Here is a 25,866-nt window from a genome sequence, read left to right on the forward strand (position 1 = left end):
AGTTAGGATCAGGCTGTGAAAAACTTTGAATGGAAAAAATGAGAAACTGGAAGTAAAAAGGATGCACTGGAGCTTGAGTGGGGAATGACAGTCAGATCAGGAAAAACACTTTGGTGGTTGAATAGAGAATGGATTAGAATGGGGATAGACTTGAGGCAGGGAGACCAATGAAGGCTAGTGCAATATTCTGGGCAAGAGGTGATGAGAGCCTGAATTAAGATGGTGGTTGTTAAGGAGAGAAGGGGATGGACATGAGAACTGTTGTGGACCTAGAAATTTAAAGATCTGGCAAACGACTGGATAAGCTGGGTAAGGGAGAGAAGAAGAATCAAGGAAGACACAAGGTTGTGAACCTGGGTTATCTAGGAAGTATGGTGGGGACCTAAATGAAAAATGGAGAGCTTGGAAAGGCAGGGGCTTAGGGGAAAAATTATGAGATCTGTTTTGAACATGTTAAATCTGAGATGTCTATGGGATATACAATTCAAAATGTTGGTGATGTGGGACTGATGCTCAGGAAAGAAATAAAATATTATAAATATTAATAATAAATATTATTAATAAATAATAAATAATAATAAAATATTATAAAATAAATAAAAGTTATATCTGCACTGAGATCATCAGATCCATGAGGATCCCAAGTGAGTGACTGTATAGAGAAAGAAGCACTCAAAACAAAACTTTAGCATAGAACCAAACCATGCATTGCTCCCTAAAGGTAGGCATACTATGGTTAATAAACTATGGATGATAATCTAGCAAAGGAGACTGAGTAGGAGAGGTGAGATATGTAAGGAAAAGAACCAAGACAGAACAGAGTCAAGAGAGTATCCAGGAGGAAAGGGTTGTGTACAGATGAAGTAAGATAAGGATTGAGAAAAGGCCACTAGATTTAGCCACTGAGATCACTGGTAACTTTGAAGAGAGCAGATTCTTCTGAGTGATAAAGCTATAAGCTGAGAAGACAGGAAGTGGAGGTTACAAAGTATACACACTTTTTTCTTATTCTGAAATGGAAGATAGATAGTGTGAGGGTCTGATAGGGCCAAGTGAGGGTTTGTAGCAACACAGAGGGAACCAGTTGGGAGGGACAGAGAACTTGAGATGGAAGGAAAGGAATAGGATCAAGGTACACATAGAGAAGGTTAGCTTTCCTGACAAGGGCCACCTTTTCAATGACTAAAGTAAAGGAGAAAAGAACAGGGTACAGATTAAAGAGTATCAAGTGTTTCAATCTTACAAAATAAGAAAAATCCACTAAAATTAAAGACATGACTAGAAACTGATTTCTTAAGACATCTAGTGAAAAGAGATTAAGATTAAAAAGTCATAGCACAAATGCAAAATGCTAACAGAATTTATTCACTGTCTCATATAAGGATAAGGAACAAAATCTAAGCCCTCATTCTAAACTCAAGAATATGAGGGGACCATACTGTTTTAGGAGTCACTAATACTGTTTTTGCTACTGAGATGTACCTGAAAACTGAAAGCACTCCTATTTTTTTAGTCACCTCACCACCATCTCCCTAGACAACTAAGCTGAAAGCATAGGTGTCATCTTCAGTTCCTAGTCTCCCACCCTCCCACCCCCATACCCAATTATTCACCATGTCCTGTTATTCTACCTTGGTAGCAACTTTTCTGTACACCCCTTTCTTTTGGTGGGGACACCATCCTGGTGCAAGCCTTTACACCTGGACTAGTACTATAATGGCCTGTTGGTTGGTCTCTGCCTCAAGTCTCTCTCTACTTCAGTTCATCCTCCATTCAGCTGTCAAATTACTGTACATAAAAATCTATGTTGCATCCCACTTCCCCTCCCCCTTTACATACTTCAATGGCTCCCTATCACTTCCAAGATGAAATATAAAAATCTAGTTTGGTATTCAAAGCCCTTCACAACTTGGTCCCCTCCTACCTTTATATTCTTCTTACACCTTACTCCCCTCCTCCTTGATCTCTGCGATTCAGTGATAGTGGCCTCCTTGCTGTTGCTCACACATGACACTGCATTTCCTAACTCTAGGAACACTCACTGACTGTCCTTCATACCTGCAATTCTCTCCTTCCTCATTTCTTCTTCTTGACTTTCCTGAAATCCAGCTAAATTCCCACATTCTACCAGAAGTCTTTCCTGCTCCCTTTGATGCTAGTCCTTGTCCTCCATTGATTATCTCCAACTTATCTTGTAGCTATCTTGTTTGCATCAAGTAGTTTGCATATTGTTTCCCACTTTAGACTGTAAACTTCCGGAGAATAGGGATTATCTTTTGCCTTTGTTTCCCCAGCACCTAATACAGTGCCAAGCATTATAGCAGGAGCTTAATAAATGCTTACTAACAAAAATCATTTTAAAAAATGGAACTTCAGAAGGCTATTCAAACAAAGCAGTTTTAGAACTACCATGTTAAATTAAATATATGCCTCCCAATCAAGTTGTATGAAACTTACTGTTTCACATGCTTTTTTTTCCTGTTCTCTGTATAAAGTATTCATGTTTTCAAGTTCATAAAAAGAAAAATGTTTTAAAATAAAATGCATACTTGCCTAAAGCCTTTTTTTTTGCATTCTGCAACAGTTCTTCCTTAAATTCATCATTTTTTATTTGTCCCTACTAACTTCACTCAATACGATGCTGACCATGTCTGTTTTTCACAGACATTTAGAGAATTCTAAAGCTATCCTCCAATGGCAAGTCCTCTCTCCCAATTTGTTCTTAATCTGCCAATTCAATCACTATTCTATTTCATTATCTGGGTCACAAATAAAATTTCCCCTAACAGTGTTACTGTCCTAAAAACATAATCTATAAATTTTAATTCAAGATTTTCTCCCGAAAATCTCACCTAATTTTACAAACAAAAAAAATACACAATTTAACCACAATGTATACAGTTTTGATGTTCTTTGTGGTAGTTTATCATATGACCACAAGCTAATTTGGAGGGGAGATAGGGGAAGGTAAAGCAGGGAAAAGGGATATTGGCAAAATCAATTAAATTAAAATAATTTAGAAACTGCAAATGCCATGGCAGCACTTTCTGCATCAATCAACATATGAGAAATTACCATGGGCAGGGAGCCACGGTAAGAACTGCAGGGTATATAATGTAGCAAGACCTGATTCTTGTTTTCAAGGAATGTATAATCTAGTTAAGATGTTTCAACATCTAAAGTTGAATAATCTAGTCTTTGGTGACTATCAAGTGACAACAATGATTTTAATAATCACCGTCAAAATTTTTCTGTACAAAAATTTTAGTGTTTGGATGCTCAAGGAATTTGATGTTTTGGATAATTAAGGTAGCTAAATATTGATCCCTATAATTTTATTTTAACCATAATGGATGGGAATTTTTCTACAATAGTATTTACATCCTTACCTTACTGAATAGAATATACTTTTTCTTAATGTATTACATTCCAACAACACTCAAAAAGGACTAGAAAGTATGTAATAAGCCAGTAGGCAAAATACAAAGGGGTAAAAAGTAAGGCCCTTTCTTTAGGGGTCTATGTTTTCATTAACACGGTCACTCCACCATATCACCTTATAACCTTATAACTAAGTAGAGAGTCTTCTAGAATTGCTATAGGCCAAAAAAAAAAAAAAAAAGAATCCCATCTTACAGCTAACCTGGCAATGAGTTTCTGATTAGTGCCAGGCTAACAGATACAAATGTTGGGCAGTTAGGTGGCACAGTGGATAGAGTGCCAGACGTGGGGTCAGGAAGACTCATCTTCCTAAGTTCAAAACTGGCCTCGGACACTAGCTGTGTGACTCTGGGCATCTTATTGGCCCTGTTTGCCCCAGTTTCCTCACCTGTAAAATGAGCTAGTGAAGGAAATGGCAAACCAATCCAGTATCTCTGCCAAGAAAACCCTAAAAGAAAAAATAAAAGAAAAAAGAAAGCCCCAAATAGGGTTATGAATAGTCAGACACGACTGAAAAACAACTGAACAAGAGATTCAGTACTCTAGACTCATACTGAGTTTTCAGCTTGGTAGAAGCTGCCATAGTCTGTGCTCTGCCAGCCCTGTCTTCAAAAATCTTCAGGGTCTATTGGGTGTATATTCCCAAAAAAGTCAAAGACAAGAAAAGTAGTTATACTAATATTCATAGCTGCACTTTTTGTAGTAGCAAAGACCTGGAAACAAAGTGAAAACCCATCAACTGACAATGGCTAACACTGTGGTACATGAATAAAATATTGTTTTACTATAATAAAAATGAATACTAAGAATTCAGAAGCATGGGAAGACATACAATGGATGCGCAATAAAAAGAACTTAGAAAAACAATATATAATAAAACAGTTACAAAATATAAGGAACAGTTAAAAGAAACTGAGTGCTAGCTAATTATAATGACCAAACTTGGCCCCAGAGAGGAGTAAATGTACTTTTCTTCATTCTTTATAGAGGTAAGGGGGTATGGTTCTGGAATATTACATACATTGTAATTTTCAACTAATGTTTTGATTAGCTTTGCTGAGCTAATTTTTTCCCTCTTTTTGTTCTTTGTTAAAATGAAGAATCACAAGGTAAGGTGCGTGTGTGTGTGTGGGGAAGTGATTTATTATAAAATGCAGGTGACAAAAATTAAAAGATATCTAAAAAGATTAATTAAGGACAAAAATTTACTGTTTTTGTAGGGACATCTAAGCTCTATGAAGTATCAAAAGATCTTAATAGAGGAAGGACTTCTTATGGAATATAATAGTTTCTATCTAAATAGCCTTAAGATTTACAAAGAGCTTTTTTTATAATAACCCTTTGAGAAGTAGGCAGTTCAAGTATCATTACTCAACATTTTATAGATGGGCAAATGAAGGCTCAGAGAAGTTAACTGGTTTCTCACAAAGACAAGTGACAAAGTTAAAGATTCAAATCCAGATCTTCTGTCTCCAAATTCAGGGGATTGAAGGGGGATCGAATAAGACAAAACAAACAAAAAAAATCTAAAGATTAATAGTTTCTATCTGGTAAAGTGTGTGATGAGTTGAGAGATTTAATAATTATGGGCAATGGGAGATAAGTAAGGCCATCTTTGCATTCTGGAAGCATGTATGTAATAGGGAAGATGAGATATACAAGGCAACAGAGTACAGAAAAAGAGAACTGTCACAAGGATTTTTTAAAAACTCTTTTTAAACGATGAACAAGAAGACTTCAGAGAAGCCTGGAAAGACTTATATGAACTGATGCTGAATGAAAGGAGCAGAACCAGGAGAACTTTGTACAAAGCAACAACCACAGTGTGCGAGGAATTTTTCTAGTAGATTTAGTACTTCACTGCAATGCATGGACTGAAAAAATTTCCAATGGACTCTTGAGGCAAAATGCCTTCCACATTCAGAGAAAGAACTATGGAACTAGATTGCAGATAGAAACAGACCATTTTCTTTTGTATTATATTTTGTTTTGTTTTATGGTTTCTCCCATTCATTTTAATTCTTCTACAAACATGCATTTAATAGGAATGTACATGTAGAACCTATATAAGACTGCATGACATCTCAGAGAGGGAGGGGGGAGGGAGTGGAAAAAAATCTAAGATACATGGAAGTGATTGTCGAACACTGAAAACAAAATAATTCAATTAAAAATAAAGAAATATTCCAGTAATAGCAAAAAAAAAATAAAAACTCTTTTTTCTTGTTTTGCAAAGGTCAGGACTATGAGTGTGAAATAATGAATTCATTTTCAAGCTCAACATGTGTGATTTTGCAGAAGTCCCCCCACACACCTTTTTAAAATCTGTGTTACAAGGGGTAGTTTGCTAGAGAAGGCTATATTTGGAAATGAAAACAATGTAAAAAACAAAAGGCATTAATTAAAAAAAAACTTTTAAGAAAAAATAGAGTAGGAAAAAGTTGTATGTGAGGCAACAAGGGGCTAATGTGAATGACTATCAACAAACATTCACTAAGCCTCTGCAAGGGACTGTGCTAAACACCAAAGATACAAGGAAAAAAACTGAAGAGTTAACATTCTAACAGAAGAGGCATTAAGGGATTAATCAATCAAAAAACATTTATTAAGCCCCTACAATACGCCAGGCACTAATCTAAGCACTGGGGATAGAAAAAGGAAAAGGACAGTCATTGCTCACAAATTCATAACACAATGAGGGAGACAACAAGCAAACAAATATATACAAACAAGCTATATAGGGGATAAATAAGAAATAATTAACTAAGAGAAGGTATTAGAATAAAGAGCTTGGAAAGGCTTGCTGTAAAAGATGGGATTTTAGGTGGGACTTAAAGAAGTCAGAAGTTAAAGATGAAGGAGAACATTCCAGATATGAGGAAGGGCCAGAAAAAATGCCTGGAGTCTCGTTGATGGAACAGCCAGGAGGCCAGTGTCACTGGAATCAAACAATACGTATCAGAGAGTAAAATGTAAGGTTGGAAAGGTAGGTGAGGCACTGGATTACGAAGGGATTTGAATGTCAGAGAATATTGTATTTGATCCTGGAGGCGATAGGGAGACACTGGAGTTTATTAAGTGGGGGGTGGGGCGGATGATATGGTCAGATCTGCCTGCACTTTAGGAAAATTACTTTAATGGCTGAGTGGAAAATGGATTGGAGTAGGGAGACTTGAGGCAGGCATATCTACCAGCAGGCTACTGCAATAGCCCAGGCATGAAAGGCTGAGGGACTTCACTAGAATACTGGCAGTGTCAAAGAAGAAAAGAGTATTAAAGGGATACTGCAACAGTGAAACTGATAGGCCTTGACAACAGTTTGGATATGAGGGTAAGAGACAGAGAGGGGTTGAAGATGATTCCTAGGTTGCAAGCCTGAGGGACTGGGAAGATAGTGTTGCCCTCTACTGTAATAGGGAAGGAAGGAGAGCGGAGGTTTAGGGATCTGTGCTTGAGAATTTAAGATGTTTACTGGGCATTCAGTTGGAGAGGTCTGAAAGGCAAAAACAGATGTGATACTGGAGGTCAACAGAAAGGTTGGGACAGGATAGGTCGGTTTGAAAATCATCAGCAAAGAAATGGTTATTAAATGCATGGAAGCTTATGAGATCACCACTTGAGATAGTGTAGAGGAAGAAAAAAAGGCTCAGAACAGGACTCAGTAAAACACAGGCCATGAATAAATGAGACAGAAGGAACAGTTTGATAACAGGAGAATCATAAGAGAATGGTGTCTCAAAAACCTAGAGAAAAAAGTATATTGAGAATATCAACAGTATTAAATGCTACAGAGAGTTCATGGAGAACGAATATTGACAAAAGGCCATTGAATTTGACAACTAAGAGATCACTGGTAATTTTACAACAGTTTCAATGGGATGAGGCTGAAAGAGAGATTGTAAAGAGTTAAGAAGAGAATGAGAGGAAAGTGCAGGCATGTATTTTAGATAGTCTTTTGAAGGAGTTTAGCTACAAAATGTAGAAAATATATAGGACAATAGTGGGGATAGAAAGAACAAGTGAGGGTTTTTTAAGGATGGGTAGAAATGGGAGTGTTTGTAGACAGCAGAGAATCAAAGTTAGAAAAGAAGTGAAAAAGTAAGAATGACAGAAGGGGCAAGCTGTTGGCAGAGGCAAGATCGAATGGGACTGCTTAAGCAGAAAGAGAAATTAGTCTTGGTAATGACGGCAGTAGTGAAGGAACATTTGAGCTTGGGTAACACAAATGTGTAGCTTTTCTGTATTTGTAGTATTTACATTGTGTATATGTGTATATATGTGTGTGTGTATATACATGTATATATGCATGTATGTATGAATGTTTCTACATATGTAGAAGACAGGTACAAAGTTGATACAAAGTAATCTTAAAGGGGGTAAGCATTAGTGGCAGCAGGAAGAGACCAGGAAAAGCCTCTTGCAGAAAATGATGCTTAAGCTGAGTGTATCTTAAAGAGAGCCAAGAATGCTTTTCAACATTTCAAGTTGCCTCACAACCTAGCTCTAGGCACAAGCTTGAGAGTCCAGCCAAACTATCCTTCTTCCTTTTCCTTACACACATTCTGCCTCCCCTTGTGTGATACTGCACAGGCTATTTTCCATGGCTAGAATGTGTTTTCTCCTCACCTTTATTTCTGGGAATCCTTAACTTCCTTTAAAACTTAGCTACATCTGGACTTCCTATATTAGGCCTTTTCTGATCTCTTCCTTGCCCCCAGCCGCTACTCTCTCTCATTCTGGTATTACCTAGAATTCATTCTGTATAAATTTAAATGTGTATTGTCTCTCCAAACAGAATATAAGCTCCTTCAAGGCAGGAATTTTTTCATTTTTGTTTCTGTATCCCTAGGTCTAGCTGTATTTGGCACATGGTAGGTGATCAGTAAATGTTTGTTGATTGAGATCTTCAGAAGATTGGGCTTAATTAAGCCAAAACATATTATGTAAACCCCCTTACCAAAGTGCTTAAAGGACTATTTTAATATCTGATTTGACACTACAGGCTCTAAAGATATTTCTTAGTCTAACTGGTAGGATTATTTAATAGGTCAAGAAATTGAGAGCATCTTGTGTTATTCCTGGCAAAGGGAAAGACGGCTTTCACTCTTCTTATAAGTTTATTGAAATTTAATTAGTCAATATTTCCCTAAACTAATTTTTTTTCCTTTTTAAAGAACCAAAGCACTTCAAATTTCATTTTTACTTAAATTAAAATGCCTAATTCTGGTGTCTCAAAATCCTAAACTTATCCAGGTTCTCCACTTCAAACTCTTCTCCCCATAACTCCTTTTCCCTTTGTTGAAGATAACAATTAGATACACATTTAAATCAGTATTATTTAAAGTTATTTCTATTTTTATGGCTCTCTGAAATGATTTGATGTCTGAATTCGCCCCCAATTTTCCTCCAAAATCGTGGAGAAAGCATTATGATGCAGATTCATTGCCATTTTAGCTATTTATTAGTTGCTAATGTAAAATTATCTATTAGAATTACAAAGGCCATTCCAAAACTAATTATAACAAAACTAAACAGATGTATACTCCTAAATTTAACCTCAAATAAAAGTTAAGCCCAATATAAAGATACATATAAATGGAGTACTTCATTAAGTAAAATAAAATGTTATAAATAAAATTGCTAAAGATATAGAGGTTAACTTCTGATGAAAGCTGACACTCTTCATCCTCAAAAACCGAGGAGGGGGGTGGTGAGCAGGGAGAAGGGGGGGAATCAGATGTAGAAATATGCATTTATTAAGTACCTTTGTGCCAGGGACTGTGCTAGGAACTGGGGATACAAGTACAACAAGAATGAAATAATCCTGACTTGCAAGACATTTAGTTAACTGGTAAAAATGACTCAGGTCAAAACTTTGATATTTCACTGGTATAAAGAACTTGAGGAATCAGTCAACTAGAACTGCTCTGCAACTTAAAAGTCTTAAAGTTACCTGGGGACACTGAGAGATTAAGTGATTTGCCCAGGGCCAGAGAGTATGTATCAGAGATGGGACTTGAACCAGGTCTTCCTGACTCCAAGGCTGGTCCTCTATCCACTATGTCATGCTAATCTGAAATGCATAAAAACATCAAATATGGAAAACAGGTTGGGTTCCTAATAATACAGTTATGGATTTTGGATATTATTGAATAAAATTAAAGTCAAACAAGAAATAAGTCACTCCTCATTATTTATACCAGTAAACTGTAAATGCTATGTTCCTGTAGCTTTCCCAAATTTTCTTTATCCTACTTTGCCTTTTTTTATAATCCTTATTCCCCTTCTCCAAATAGCCACAATACTGAATCACTTCTGATCTACATGCTTTCAGAGCTGCCTGGTTCACCAAATCAAGTGAATAATAAAATTGACATTATTTAATAAGCATTTATTAAGCACTTACACTATGTACCAGAAACTATTATTTCCATATCCACTAAAATAACTGGAATATGGGCCCATTCCATTTATTCAATCTACAAACTCCCATTTTGAAACATAAGTTCCTTGAGGGCAAGAGTATGTTTTTGCTTTTTGCCTTTTGAATCCTCAAAACCTATCCAGTCCAGTACACAGTAGGCACTTAAATACCTAATGATTAACTGATTTGTGGATGTAGTTAGCAAGTCCCACTAGTTGTCAGCCCTCCCTGCTACACAAACTGGACACCAACAGATCCAGATACGCATCATTTCTGAAACCATTCTCACTTCCAATTGTAGCTCCCTTCAAATCTTAGCTCAGATACCATCTCCTATATAAATAGACTTTTCCTCACACTTCTTCCCATTATGTTAGAGTGGGGGGTGTGGTTGTGGGTCTGTGTGCGTGTGCATGTAGTTTTAGTACGTATATGTTATATTCCTCCAAGGCAGGAACTGTCCTGTTTTGGTCTTCAGATATCTCAGTACATAGTATGCCTTTTACACAGCAGGTACTAAATGTTTCTGAATGAACAGGCTGATGAGAAAAATGAACTTTCATAGTGGCAACTAGCTAGAGTAATGGATCTGTGCACACCCTGGGTGTGTGGTCAGAAGTACTTGAGTTTAAATCCAGTCTTAGATATCTATGATTCTATGTGACAGAAGTCAAGTCTATTTGACAGTAACATGGAGATAATAAGACCATCTACATCCCAGGATATGCCTGGAGGATCAAATAAGATCTCTGTAAAACACTTCTTGGCACACAGTAGGTGATTAATAGATGCATATTCCCTTCCCCTTTCTCATTAATTTGGGTAACTGTAAAGTTCTACAAGTGGATCTTTAAAAAAAAAAAATCACATGAGCAGAAAAACTGATCATCATGCTCAACAAGGTACATACAACATGTACACAATAAGTAAGGGAGGCACGATCTGACAATATTATTTATAAATAAGACTTGGGCACTTCTGTGTACTGTAAACTAAAATGCTAGTTAGGGAGAGGCAGATTTTGGCCAATATATGAAACAACTTCCTAAAGATTAGTGTTATCTAGAATAATGGGCTGCTTTATCCCTAAAAGTCTTTAACTGGAAATTAAATTACTACTTAATAAGGAGATCTTGTAGAAGGGAACAATAATTTGAGTACAAGTTGGATGAGGTGACTTTCTGGTGTCCCTTCAAACAGATTTTGTGAAGGAAATGTTTAGCCTGAAGAAGGGACAATAGAGGATATATGATCATTATCTTCAAATATTTGAGGGGTATGAAGTGAATTATATGGGGCATCCCAAAAGTCTTAGTGCAGGCTTAAGTTATTAAAGGTTCAAACTGCACCAAGACTTTTGGGATATCCTTAAAGTAACAAAAACCATTTAGTAATAACTACAAATTATAAACCAGTATGGTATAAATGAAAGACTCCATTTAGAAAACCTGAGCTCAAATCCCAGTCTTGCTTGTTACTTGCATAAATGAAGAAACTGAAGAACAGAAAAGTTACTGGCTACATAATCTCTAAGGTTCCTTCCAGATTTAAACTCTATGATCATATTATTGCTAGGGGAGGTAATTTAGGATGATGAGTAGAAAGCTGGCCTCAAAGTTGGGAAGACAAGGGTTCAAGTACAACTTCTGATGTATCCTTGAAAATAGCAACCTGTCACTGATCTTGAATGTTTGCCAGAAACTTTTTTTTTGAAGTTTCCCCTCTCAATAAGTTCCCTATACCAGTGGTATCAAACTCAAATAGAAAGGGATGTCTGAGGACTGCATATTGACTTAAAAAACCACAAATTAACATCCCTTATGTTGTATTGTATTTTTACGTATTTTATTAAACATTTCCCAATTACATTTTAATCTGATTTCAGCTTATGTATTGGTAGGAGTAAATGACTTTTAAAGTCTCTTAGCTGGACGGAAATAGTAATGAAATTTATTATTACTTAGCCCTCCCAATTCTGTATCACTAGCTAAGCAGGGCTATCTATTTTTTGTGTGTAAGTCACTGATAATATTAGCAGAACACGGCCAGGGAAAGAATCCTATAGATAACTACTAAAGATACTTTCTTCACATATGCAACTAATCAACAGTCTCTGGATACCGTTATTCAGTCAATCATGAAACTGCTCAACTGAACCACAGAATGAGAACTGAAAGGCTCCTTCATCCATGGTCATATTCCTCAGCTGTAACATGCATTTGTACACGGGTTTTTTCAAATGATGCATATTTTTATGGAGGACTGTCACTTGTACATGCAAAGTTAAACAAAAATAGCACTTAAATTGATTTTTAAAAAAAACTTCCTTCCATGCTTAAAGGAGTCCGTTATTAAATCAACTCATGAACCATTCAGAATGATACACACCTATAATATTAGAGTTAACATTCCAGAAGCTTAGCATTCTCTTAAATTTGTAAATCAGTTTGTACAACAGAAGACCGCTAACTACCATAAATGCCTTCAGAATGGTTTTCCTCCTTTTGTGATGTTGTTTTTCTTTTTAAATCACACATAATTTAATAAAATGTCAAGTGACATAAAATAACTAATCTGTTGATCCTATGCTTAGTTAATACTTCTGAAGCACTAACCATCAGGCCACTAACAGTAAAGTCATATTGACTTTGGACCTCTGAGAAAGAAGAAAAATTCTCTAAGAAAATTACGCTATACATGACAAAGAAACAGGTGCTGCAACTGTTTTGAATCATAAATTCTACTTTTTATGTTCTAATCTGTATTACTGAATTTGCATTTAAGCTAAAAATCACGAAAGCAGATTACAAGTATAAAAAACTATTTAGGGTCCAACCACAATACTTCAAGAGATGGGATTTAATCAGTGTAGCAAGGCAGATGTTCCTTCAGCCTAATGTCTACACATCATAGTATGTTTTTTGTGTGTTGCTATAGCCAAAAAGAAATCATCTACTGGCTAATGTTAACCTTCTGTTAATAAGCTTTTTCACATTTAGCTAGGATAATTCTTGGATGACAGATACACAGTTCATTGCCAAAACTGTACTTGAAGCATTCACAGCTTGATACAGCTTCCATTCTGCTGGCATGTTTGAGAACCCAGGTTCATTCATCCATGCCAGGATAAAACAGGAGAAGAGGACCTTAGTTTCTATATTCCATGAAAAGGCAGGAGAATTAGAGGAAAAAAAGTTGCCCATGTATAACTGATTTCATATTACTTGCCTTTTCATGGGATGGGGGATGGATGGGAAGGAGAGAGAGAGAATCTGGAACTCAAAAAAATTTTAAAATAAATGTTAAAAAAACTGACATGTAATTGGGAAATATTTAATGAAATAAATAAAAGTATATTTTTAAAAAAGAAAAACAATTCCAATGAACATTTCAATACAACCAATATTTATTAAGTGCCTACCATGTGCAAAGTACCAAGCCAAGTGCTGGAGATACAAAAAGAAAAAAGTCACTGCACTCAAAGAGCTTTATATCCTCCAGGCTAAAATGTTATTAGTTCATTTACCAAAAAGAGGCACAGGCCCATCCAAAGTTTGGAAAAAAATGGGGGTCATTTGAAACTAAAAAAATTTCTGGTTCCAATTTCAGATGCACAGAAATTAAATATACTGCCTCCCTAGAACTTAAAGCTTGACTCTTTTACAAGTATACCTGTAAATGGACTCATGTTTTGTTATACCTAAACCCTTCCCAAGTATAACATCATTTCATTTTGTTTTAAATAATCCTTTAATTTTACACATTCAGACAGGATTGTTAAGAGAGGTATTCCCAACAGTAGCATTAAAATTCAAGATACAATAGTGAACAGTAAATACAATTTAATACATCTGCAGAATATCTAACATGTATGTTAAATCTACAATGATATAGCTGGGTTTAGATACTAAGAGGCACCTCTTTATTACTCTTTCCATGAAATGTCATTGACTTACCAAGAAAATTTAAATGATGGGCAGAAGTGGGATAATTCAAAACCACAGAAAGAAACTACAATTGAAGCCAGCAATAAAACTCACCTTAAGTCCCAGTCTTATGCCCAAATCACATTTCTACTTTTGTATTAAGAATTCAATATTAACAGCAACTCACATTTATATATAGTGCTTTAAGGTTTACAAAGTACTTTTCCTAAATAAGTCTGTGAGGTAGTTGGTACAACTATTATCTCCATTATCTCCATTTTTCAGATGATGAAAGTATAGCCCAAAGAGAAGAAATGATTCTTCCATGGTAACATACATAATTAAGTGTTGAAGATGTATTCAAAATCAGGGGTCAGTGGATTTTTTCTAGTTATCATACTGCCTTCTTAACCACTATGACATTCTACAATTAATTTATTAAAGATCTAAAGTAGTTTGAATGTAATATACCCTACTATACACCAAAGTACATGGATTGTGAATTTAAATTACCATATATGGATGTAAGTAAAAATCGAGGCTTTTAAAATCTTAAAGATTTTTAAAGTTCATCAGTCAATAAGCATTTATTAAATGCCTACTATATTCCAGGTACTGTCCTAAGCACTGGGGATACAGAGAGAAGCAAAAAAACCTAAAAAGTCCCTTATCTCAAGAAGCTAGTCTGTTTTTTACCTCTTTTGGTTTCAGAGATACAAGTTTGCTGTTGTTGTTTTTTCAAAACAGAACTCATGGATCTGTGATCCCATCTACAGAGGCAATCCCTTTAACAGTTGAATCAAGTCATGTAGTCCTTTTTATCTATGCAACTTATGTTTATGTCTTTTCAAAACAATCATTCCTGGGCAAGGGAAGGGAGATGAAGAAAAGTGAGTGCATTCCCCTCAGTGGGAGACCTTCCCTCCAGGTCTTTTAACATTATGTAAGCACTTGTACAGTTTGAGTTATCACTCAGTCTCACTATATAACTAGCTTACTCCCTTTTCCCATCCCGGCCATCTTTCCAAATTTAAACTTCTTTTGAGGAAGAAATTAAAGAAATATGTCAGTAATAATGACTTTTCTTGACAACTAGAGGTCTGGAGCTACAACTGCAGTTTTGTGACAACTAACTCACAAGAAAATTTAAAAATATAATTACCCCAAAATCCCAAAATTATTGCCATTAAAACTAATGGTGCCAGATGGCCCCTACTAAAACGTTTTTTTTCTTTCAGTATTGCATGTAGGATATATGTATCTATAAATCTATAAGTTCATAAATACATGGAGGATACATGTATCTACAAACCTCAATGTATCAATGGCAATATAATTTTATGCATTTAAAAACTATATATATATAACAAGAAACAATGAGTTCTTCTACATTAGCAAATGATTTCAGGGTTTTTCCACTGAATAAAATTTCATTATAGAGTTGGAAGTTTTCCTAACCAACTCTGCCTGATTAACTGAACAATGGGCAGTAAGAAACTTCTGGACTTTTATAATCAGTTAATGAAGTGTTTGCACTTGACAATATAGTATATAGGATAAAATGTAATGAGATTGCATCCTAAGCAGATACACTGGGAGATATAGTCTAATATAGCTTAAGCCACATTTGGAATTGCTATCAAAATCAGTTAGACACAAATAGTCTTGTTCTTTTACAGTCACACCTCTGAGTAAAAAACGGAATTACCCAGTTGATTTACCTACCTTATCCATCACACTCAGTGACTCTGAGAGACTTTTGGCTATTTTCAGAAAATAACTTGACCCTCAAAAGGTAGAAAGAATGAATACTGAATTAGGAATCAAAAGACTAATGTGATACTAATTAATGTGACTTTAGGTAAGTCACAATATCTTTGGGCCTCAGCGCTCTCATCGGTAAAATAAGTCAGATTATATGCTTTTAGGCGTCTTAAAGCTCTTTCTAAAAAAAAGCCCAACTTTACAATTCTAACTCAATGACGAAGAATTGCTACCACTTGAGTATATTTAGAACTAGATGTAGAATTAAGAAAAACCCCAGAGATAATCTAAAAATGTTTGAAGCAACAGAATCATCACTAAAATACAGAATTTTCCAAAGTACCTCGTAAGAGACATAACTTCTGTTGTTTCTACATATAAGTTTTATTATTTTTTATAAGCTTTTAAAAACCTCAGTCATATTTCATACTTAATTTTTTTTTCACCTTTATTCCTCTGTGAATCAGAGTCCAAAGAGAAAATCTAAAAATTTCGAGAATCCAAAGTGAAAAGAAAAGTTTTACTGGGCCTATACAGCCAAGAGCAACGTAAACAAAATTAATGTAAATTTGGACATACTCATGTAACACATGATTTATTTCTCGTTGCAAATCCCAGAATGTCAAGATGACCATTTGAAATATGGTTAATTCTTCTGAATTAGTTTTCATAAGTCAGTTCTTGATTCTAGGTCCAATTTCAAAAGAGAGGGAAAGTGGATTCAAACTAGCATAATAATAGATAGCTATCTTTTAAAACTTAACTCATACTACTAGAGAGACAAATTACCCCAACACACAGAAATACAACCCAGGAGGACCTGGGTTCAAAAATTCCACCTGGAGAAACTATTTGTTGTATGACCTTGACAAGGAATTTACTTTATCTTTACTTCTCTGCAAAATAGAGATAACAGCATTTATCTCTCACATAGTTGTTATGAAAAAGGCAAGTGAAAACTTAAGTACTCTGCAAACCATACAGCACTATATGTTTCAACTACCTTATGTTCCAACTGCATGCAAAACTTGTGTTCTAAAGTCTGAATCAAAACACTGAACTTGTAGTCTGGATCTGCCACTAATTCTTTATGTGACCTTGTGGGCAGGCCACTTAAGTTTCCTCGCCTGCAAAATGAAGGGGTTTGGACTACAGATAGGATCTTTTAGGTCCTTCCAGCTTTAACCCGCTAGGGCCGATAAAAATGTTCTAAAGTTAGTATTACTGTTCCAGTTAATCACTTTTTAAAGAAATCTGCTCCCATGAATCACCGGATACAAGAATATTAATATAAAACATGCATACACCCATCTCCACATGACGCCAAAACAAATACAATGTCTACCCCTGAAAATCAAAGTTACACAGGTTATCCAAATTATTTCATCCTGTTACAAACGTAGTCTACTTAGTTTCTCCTACTAGCTGGATACAAAATTACTCACTGATTAAAAAAAAACAAAACATCCCCAAGAAGCAGGCATGTTCTTGGAGTTATCCCAAAGAACGGAATTGGAAGCAATCCTCTACTGTTGATTTCCTGCATGTGTAAGCCTCCCCGTCTCAGCCACTTACCTGCTAGTCATCTTAAGTCCCACCCACCTCCCTTCGGTTTCCCTGCGCTTCTGTCAATCAAAGCCCTAACTCTCTTTCCTGATGGTTTCTGACTCAGCCTCTGACTGCTTGCTGCCGTGGTGGCTTTTTTTGGTGCCAACTAGGCCTCAGCATCCCGACCTGCAGCTGCAGCGACACTAGTTGTTGCAGATTCTTATCACAACAATCGACAGCTCTGCTTGAACGAGCAGCTCCGCGGTGTGGGGGTTTTCCTCCCCACTTTCATGGGACAAAAAAAAAAGTTGTGGTTTTGTTGTTGTTGAAGTGTGGGTGCTTCCACGCTGATGGGGAGCGGGGGAAGAGGAAAAGAAAGAGAACTCGCCCCCGGGGCTGAGATGAATGAAAAGAAACGGAGCTCGAGGTGGGGAGGAGGAGGAATAAGAGATGGAGGTGGCAGCGAAGACATCCAGGGTGCCCAGCCTGGGGCGCGGAGCGTACGTGCGCCCCTCGGCCCGGGCTGATCAAGGATGGCAAGTTTCGGGGCAAGACAACTTCTCCCGGGCGAACAGCTGCTCCAGGAGTGGGGGGGATCCTGGGGGTCAGGAAGAGGAGCCTGAGTGCCCGGGAGCCCCGCGAGGGCAGCCCAGGCCGCCTGCCCGTCCCGGCTCCCCTCCCCCTCTGCCCCCTCCCTCCCCCCCACCGCCTGCCACCCTCCTCCTGCCCCGACCCTTCCTCAGCCTCGGCTCCTTCCCCGGCCGGCCCAAGCCGAGCTGGGGGGTCCCGGCTCCCGAGCGCTTACCTCTCGGGGTTCGCCTCCTTCCTCCGCCTCCTCCTCCTCCCTGTGAGTGCAGCGGGGTGTGACCTCTGGAACCACCATACCAGTCCCCCCAGCTGCCGCCGCGCCGCCGCCGCTGCCGCCGTCGCCGCTCCCGCCTCAGCCGCCGCCGCCTCAGCCTCAGCCTCCCGCGGCTCTTTGTTCCCTCCGAGGGCGCCGCGGCCGCCCGCCCGGAGCCCGGCCGCCGCCGCTACTGCCTCCACCCGCGCCTCCCCTCCGCCGCCGCTTCTTCTTCGCCACCGCCCTCTTCGCCTTCCCTGCCGCCGTCTCCTCCTCGTCGTCGCCGCCGCCGCCGCCGCCACCGCCGCCTCCTCCTCCTCGCCCCCCTCGTTTTCATTGAAAGCAAACAAGCATCATGGCGGCGGCCGCCGTCCCCAGCCAGCGAGAGCCCACACAGCGGTCCCGGCTCCCAACATCCCCGCCGCCCATTGGCCGCGGGCTCTGGACGCGACCATTCGGGGACCAGCTCGGGGAACAGCACAACAAACGCCTCTGCCTCCCCACTCCCCCCGCAGAGGGCTGCGGTTGAGCTGGCCTGCCCCGTTCGCTCCCTCCCCTTCTTCTCTTCTCCACCTTTTCTGGCTTTCTTTCCTTTTCTCTTTCTCTTCTCCCTTCTTCTCCCTCTCCTCCTTCTCTTCTCTCCTGTTCTGTTCTTTCCTCTCCTCTTTATCTCTCCTTTTCGTCTCCTCTTCTTTCTTATCTCTCTCCTACCACTCTTCTCTCTCCTCTCCTTATTCTATCTCCTCTCCACTCCCCTCCCCTTTTCTCTTCTCTTCTCTCTCCCTCCCTCCCTCCCTCTTCCTCCTCCTCCTCTTCCTCTTCTCTTCTCCTGCCCCCCAACCTCTTTTTTTCTCTTTTTTCTTTTATCCCCTCACACCCCCACCCTCTTGGTTTTGTCCCATCCGTACACACTCTACTCACGTGTAGCAGAAAGAAAAGAAATCAGGAAACCTGAAGCTGACACTTACTAGCCCCCTGACCTTGGGCAAGTAAATTCACCTCCCAGCCTCAGTTTCCTCCCTCTGTCCAATAGGGATAAATAATAGCTTTCACTCCCTACTTCCTGTATAGCCTGGAGCTTAGTAGGTGCTTAGTAAATGCTAAATGACTGATAGATGACTAGAGAAAATACTTTGTAAACCTGAAAGCTGCCTATAAATGTAAATTATTATTGCTTCCTTTTATCTCCCAATCCAGATTCTTCGTAGTAGGCTATTGCCCCCAGGTCATTCCCTCTGCTTCATCTAAAGGGGCCTCACAGACCTGCTTTCTGCCTGTACCCCTGCCTTGATGCTTGGGGACTCTAATGTCTGCTATTATTTCTTCACATACATGAACCTTCCACTTTATCAGCCTCTACTCCCAGAACTGTAATTTTGCTTCACCTCAGCTGCACAAAAAAGGTCATAAACTTGTTCTCCCTATCTCCCATAATTCTTCCAACTCTATTATCCAGATCTGAAATTCTTTCTTATCTCATAACTCCCTATCCTTCCATTCCTCACTGAACTTCACACCTAAAACTATTCTGTGTCATCTCCTTGCTTTCCCAGTGGACCTTTCCTTCTCTGGCCCACCTTAGCAATGTAGTGAACTACTCCTTTCCAATTTACAATCTAAGTATGCTCTTCTTCTACCCTTGTTTCTTTTTCTCTGTCCCCACTCACACCTTGACTAACCCCAATCCCCACCTTTTCTACTCCCATTCTAATGATGCTAAATAGAAGCTCCTCTATTAATTCATGTTACATAACCTCAACCCAGCCCTCACTGCTGTAAGACAATTCTTTCATTCCTCTCTGACTTACATTCTCTTATAGTCTTCACAGAGTATACTCTTCCAAATCTCTCTTTAAATCTCCTTCTACTCTGTCCTTTACCAACCACACCTTGGCTGAAGACAGTGCCTCCTACTTTACTAAGAAAATAGAGGCATCCATGGAGAACCCCCATTTTTTTCCTTTTCTAGATATAAAAACTGATCTATATCATCCCCCATTCACTGTTCCTTTGCTGCAGTATGACAAAGAGATACCTCTTCTCTCCAAAGTTGACCCTTCTCTGGGTACCCTTGGTTCTATATCCTTATTTCAATCATCCTCTTTATTTAATCTTCAGTCTATCTTTATCTTCCAGGTCCTTCCTAAGTATGCCCTGTCTTCCCTAATCCTTTAAAAGAAAAGAACAAAGAAAGAAAGAACCCCTTCACTTCAAGCTATCTATATCTCTCCTCTCTTTCATAGCTAAATTCCTAGAAATAGCTGATTGTCTCCACCACCTTCCTCCCACCCTTTTCTCAACCCTTACCAATCTGGCTTCCAACCCCACCACCATACAGAAACTGCTCTTGCCTAGGTCAGATGGCTGTTTGTCATTCTCGTCCTTCTTGACCTCTCTGCAGTTTGTTTATTTGGGTTTGGTTTTGTTTTTTACACTTCTGGCCACTTCGTGATTTTGTATACTGTCTCCTCCCTCAACTTTCATGACCCAGCTCTTTCCTAGTTCTCTTTCTCATCTAACCATTCTTTTTCATTCTTTTATGATATAGCATCTTCCATGATTGGCCCCCCTAACCATAGGTATTCCTCTAGATGCTATCCTGGGCCTTCTTATCAGTTCCCATTGATTCAGTTATCATCACAATGCAGTTGATTTTTCAAATCTATAGATAGAGCTCTAATTTCTTATTGAGCTCCAGTCCTTTATCACCAGTTGCCTGCAAGATATCTCCAAAAATATGTCCCATAAGCATCTCACATTCAACATACTTACAAAAGACCACATTAACTTCCCGCTCATACCTACATCTCTTCTAAACTTCCTCATTTTTGACAAGTGTCACCACTCTTCTAATCACCCAATTTTGCAACGTCCTAGTTTTGACTCTTCCTTTTCCCTCATCCCCTATATCCAATCAGTTGCCAAATCTAGTTGATTTTCCTCTACATTATCTCATAAGACCATCTTCCCGAAAAGGACTTAATGCATATCCTAATTCAGGTCCTCATCACCTTTCACCTAATCTAATTGGTCTTCCTACATCCAACTCTTACCTCTCTTCAATCTACTCTCCACATAGCTGCCAAACCAATCTTCCTAAATCACAGGACTGAACACATCACTAACCTACTCAAGAATCTGCAGTGGCTCCCTATTGCCTTTAAAATAAACTCCTCAGTATGATATTTAAAGCCCTTCAGATCCCACCTTTCCAGTCTTATTTTTCATTATTCTTCTTCATGTACTCTATATTCTAATCAAACCAGCCTACTTATTTCCCTGAACTCAGCACCCTATATTCTACCTCCATGGCTTGCATAGGCTGTTTCCTATTCTTGGAATGCCTTCCCTCTTTACCCCTCCTCTTAGAATCCTTAAATTCTTTCAAGGCCAAGTTCAGATGCTACCCCCTATAAGAAGGCCTATGGCAGACTAGTGACAGATCTAGGCTCAAACATTTAGTAGCTCTGTGACCCTGGGCAAGTTTCTTATCCTCTATCTCAATTTCCTCAACTGTAAAATGAGGATAATAAAAGCACCTACCTTATAGTTTTGTTGTAAGGATGGATCAAAAGGTATTATTTGGAAAGCATTTAGCACAGTGCCTGGTACTTAGTAGATACTCAATAATGGCAGGTTTCCTTCCTTTCTCACTAATGCTCACTTTCTTCAAATGATCTTGCCTTTACTTATCTGTGTACATATTGTACTCTCTCCCACTAGGATTCAAGGAAAATTTCAATTGAATGAGTTTTTATTATCCATCTGCTACTGCTGTATACTTTGCTGGAATTTTAATTTTGAAGGCAAAGGACTTTTTTCCTTTAATCTTTCTATCCCTAGTACCTAGCATCTAGTATATCACCTCTTTCTCTTCAGAATCAGAGCTGAAGTTTGGTAATCAAAGCCCTCTGCTGCTGTAGGAGAAACTGAGACTGGCAGATCTCTTGAGCACTGCAGTTCTACACTGTAGGCTAAACTAATTGGGTGTCCGAATTAAGTTTGATATTAATGTAGTAAGCTGCTAGGAGTGAAGTCCACCAGGCTTCATGTGCTCATCAGAAACTGAGCAGGTCAAGGCTCTTGAACCAATTATAATAACGGACCTGGGGTGGTCAATGGCTCCTCTTCCAGCCTGGGCAAGATAGGGAGACCTAATCTTTTTTTTAAAGCATCACAGTTCAACTCTGTGTGTGTTTAATAAATGCTTATTGAGTTAAATTGAATTTTTTTCTCTCCTTTCTTCTCTTCTCCAAGTTTCTTTATTCCTCCTTTCCCCTTTCCTCCCTTCTCCACCCTCCCCTTTTCTTCTCCTCTATTCCTCTCCTTTTTCCTTACCACTGCTCTCCCCCTTCAACTTTCTGCCTTTCTCCACTTTTGTCGTTTTCTCCCTCACTTCTGCCTCTATGAATCCCTGATTTCTTGTCTTCTCAAGCACCAAGAATTCAGTATTCATGCCCTAGGTGAGTCACGAACACCTTTTCCCTGTTCCCTGGTTTTACTGCATTGTGCTGATAAGGCAGCTTGGAGGAGGTGGATACAAGCAGGCTATTACCCTGTGGGACTGGAGGTATGGAAGGTGAGTAAGAAATGGATGATAGAATGCTTGCTTATTTTAATTCCTTGTTAATTAGATTGCAATCTACTCTAAATGAATACCCGTGCTCCTTATTATGTTGTCAAATTTGTCTAATTCTATATAGGTAAGGGTCAATTCAGCTTAGGTGCCCACCTCCAACATGATCTGCTAGGCCTCTCCTTCTGAAAGTTAGCTTGTATTTATTTTTTTATATGTTCTATGATTATGTGTGTACATGTCATCTCTCCAGTTGGAATGTAAAGTCCTAGAGGGTAAGAACTGTTTTTCTTTTGTCTCTGTATTACCAAAAGCTTAGTTCAAACTCCTATCCAAAACAGAACTCCTTAACTTTTCCCTAAATCCTTCCATATTCCCAATTTGCCTATTACTGTCCAGAGTAACACTATCCTTGCAGCTACCTAAGCTTGCAACCTCAATGTCATCCTCTTCTCATTTTTACTCACATATCCATTCTCTTAACAAATCTTGCGATTTTAACCTTCAAAACATCTTTTCTATGTGTCCCTTTCTCTCCAGTCATCACCCTTGTAGAGGCTCTCGCCATGTAACACCTGGGCTATTTCAACAGCCTTCTATTTGGTCTCCCTGCCTCATTCTCTTCCTACTCCAGTTCATCATCTTCTTAAGTGCAAAGGGATCTTGCTCAAGCACAGGTCTGTCCATGCCACCCCACTAATCAATAAAAGGCTCCTTCTTGTCTCCAGGATCAAATATAAACTCATATTTGTCATTTAAACTTCTTTGCAATCTGTTTCCTTCCCGTTACCTTTCCTGTCTTCTTACATTTACTTCTCTCTATATACTGTATTCTATGATCTAGCTAAATTGGCCTACTTTATATTCCTAATGCAGGACACTACATTTTCCAACTCTGCATCTGCACTGGCTGTCCCTTATACCTTTCTTACCTCTACCATCTTGCTTCTCTGCATTCCTTTAAGACTCAGTTTCTACTTTTTGTAGAAAGCCTTTCTCTCTACTTTTCCCCCTCCCCCATCCCTTCCCTCTAAGATTACCATCCATTTGTACTGTATATAACTTAGGTCCATAGTTATTTGCATGTCGTCTCCCATTACAATGTGAGTTCCTTCAGAGGTCCTTGAACTTCATGTATCTCCAGTGCTTAGCACCAAATGACTGCTTAATAAATGCTTATTGGCTGATACAAATAGGTGCTTAATAAATGCTTGCCAATGGTTGAACTGCTATTACAGTATTATATTAATTAAAATGATAGAAATAAGTGTATTAAATGGTATAAAGTACCAATAAAGTAGTAAATGGGAGCAATCGGTTATGAGCTGATAGTGTCATGCATTAGAATCATGCCATATCACTTTACCACTTCTTTGAGGGAAATATCTGTTGGAACCTAAGGTTTCCTGATGCCACGTATGCCCTGAACCTTAAAATAAAGGCATATCCTTGTCCCTGGGAAGGTCATCCTGTGGTGCTCTTGCCCATACTTGTCTAGTACATATGCCTGGAGACAGTACTCTCTCAAGTACCAAGACTTCAGCACTCATGCTCTAGGTGAGTCACTAACACCTTTTTCCAGTTTCCTGGCTCATTGCATTGTGCTGATAAGGCAGCTTGAAGGAGGTGGATACAAGCAAACTATTACCCCCTGATACTGGAGGCATGGGAGGTGATAGTTTTCAGAAAGAGATGATGGAATGCTTACTTATTTTAATTCCTTGTTATTTAGTTTACAATCCACTCTAAGTGAATGTCACTTCTCCTTACCATATCATCAGATTTGTCTGATTCCCTATGGGTAAGAGTCAATTCAGAGTAAAAGAAGGATTTAAGAGCAGTGGTTCTGAACAGACTGTAGACCCAAATAGGTTCTAGTATCTGTGCTACAATCCTCCTTCTCCTGATCCCACTTTTTTCCTTTTCTTCACTCCAACCAGCCAAACTGGGATAGAAAACTATGATTGTTCTACTACTTCCCCTTGACTGGACTGGAATTATAGTCCCCATGGAGTCTGACTTCTATTAATAATTATATTAATATATTAATTAGGTAGCAGTCCATAGAGCCCCTGACTTGCAGTCAGGAGTACCTGAATTCAAATCTAACCTCAGACACTTACTAGCTGTGCGACCTTGAGCAAGTCATTTAACCCTGTTGGCCTCAGTTTCCTCATCTGTAAAATGAGTTGGAGAAGGAAATAATAAACCACTTTAGTATATTTGCCAAGAAAATCTCAAATAGGGTCACAGAGAGTAGGACATGACTAAAATACCTCAACAACAACAATAACTTGGTAAATACTTTCTTTTTTATGTAAATCGTATTTTATTTTTCCAATTATATGTAGAGATAGTTTCATCATTTACCTTTATAAGATTCTGAGTTCCAAATTTTTTTCATCCTTCCTCCCTCCCACCTCTCCTCCTCAAGATGACAAGCAGTTTGATATAGGCTATACAAATCATATTAAACATATTTCCACATTAGTCATGTTGCCAAAGAAGAACAAAAAGAGGGAAAAAACCAGGCAAAAAAAGTGAAAACAGTATGCTTCAATCTGTATTCAGACTCCAGTTCCTTCTCTAGATGTGCATAGCATTTTCCATCATGAGTCTTGCGGAATTGTTTTAGATTGTTACGTTGCTGAGAGACACTAAATCTGTCTATCATACTTGATCATCACACAGTGTTACTGTTACCGTGTACAATGTTCTCCTGGTTCTGCTCACTTCACTCAGCATCAGTTCACATAAATCTTTCCAGGTTTTTCTGAAATCCTCCTGCTCGTCATTTCTTATAGCACGATAGCATTCAATTACATTCATATGCTACAACTTGTTCAGTCATTCTCCAACTGATGGACAGTGTCTCAATTTCCAATTTTTCACCCTGGTAAACACTTTCTAAGGAATGTGGTGCAATCTTACCTGAAAACCACCAGGTGGTGCTATTGTCTGCAGTCCTTCTTGTAGTAGTGACATGTTCCAGAAAGGCCATTCTTAAATGAACAGCTTTGGGCAGGAGTGGCAATAGCGAACCAAATTTTCTGGGTCTCCCGACTCTAATAAGGACCTCCATGCACTATCAAGACAATTAGCCATTCACCCTTTATCCCAGTTCACCACTAAAAGGAGGGGAAAAAAGAGCAGAACTTCAGAGATCACATAAGTTAACTCCTCCCACTCCTTTTACAGTTGAAAAAACTGAGGCCAAAAGAAAAGAGGCTTGCTCAAGGTACCACAGTGAATCAGAGGCCAAAAAAAGGATCCCAGAACTTCTCACTTTCAGGCTAGGAACTTTCTACTTTCGCCCATTTATTGTGTTTCATGAAACCAAAGCAGT

At 38.6% G+C, this 25,866-nt stretch overlaps 1 protein-coding gene across 4 annotated transcripts in view; it reads right to left on the reverse strand.

Annotated features, from left to right (window-relative positions):
- CNOT6 (CCR4-NOT transcription complex subunit 6) overlaps window positions 1-18,031 on the reverse strand; it is a 52,009-nt gene extending 33,978 nt beyond the window's left edge. For 3 of the 4 annotated variants that reach the window (XM_072631221.1, XM_072631220.1, XM_072631218.1), the window contains exon 1: window positions 17,909-18,031. The gene's annotated coding sequence lies outside the window, so the exon portion shown is untranslated. Of the gene's footprint in view, window positions 1-9,394; window positions 9,515-17,908 lie in introns of all 4 variants that reach the window. The other variant, XM_072631219.1, reaches the window with a different exon arrangement.
- Window positions 18,032-25,866: the final 7,835 nt, after the last annotated feature.

Source organism: Notamacropus eugenii, chromosome 1, assembly GCF_028372415.1.
Source record: "Notamacropus eugenii isolate mMacEug1 chromosome 1, mMacEug1.pri_v2, whole genome shotgun sequence".
Lineage (NCBI taxonomy): Eukaryota > Metazoa > Chordata > Mammalia > Diprotodontia > Macropodidae > Notamacropus > Notamacropus eugenii.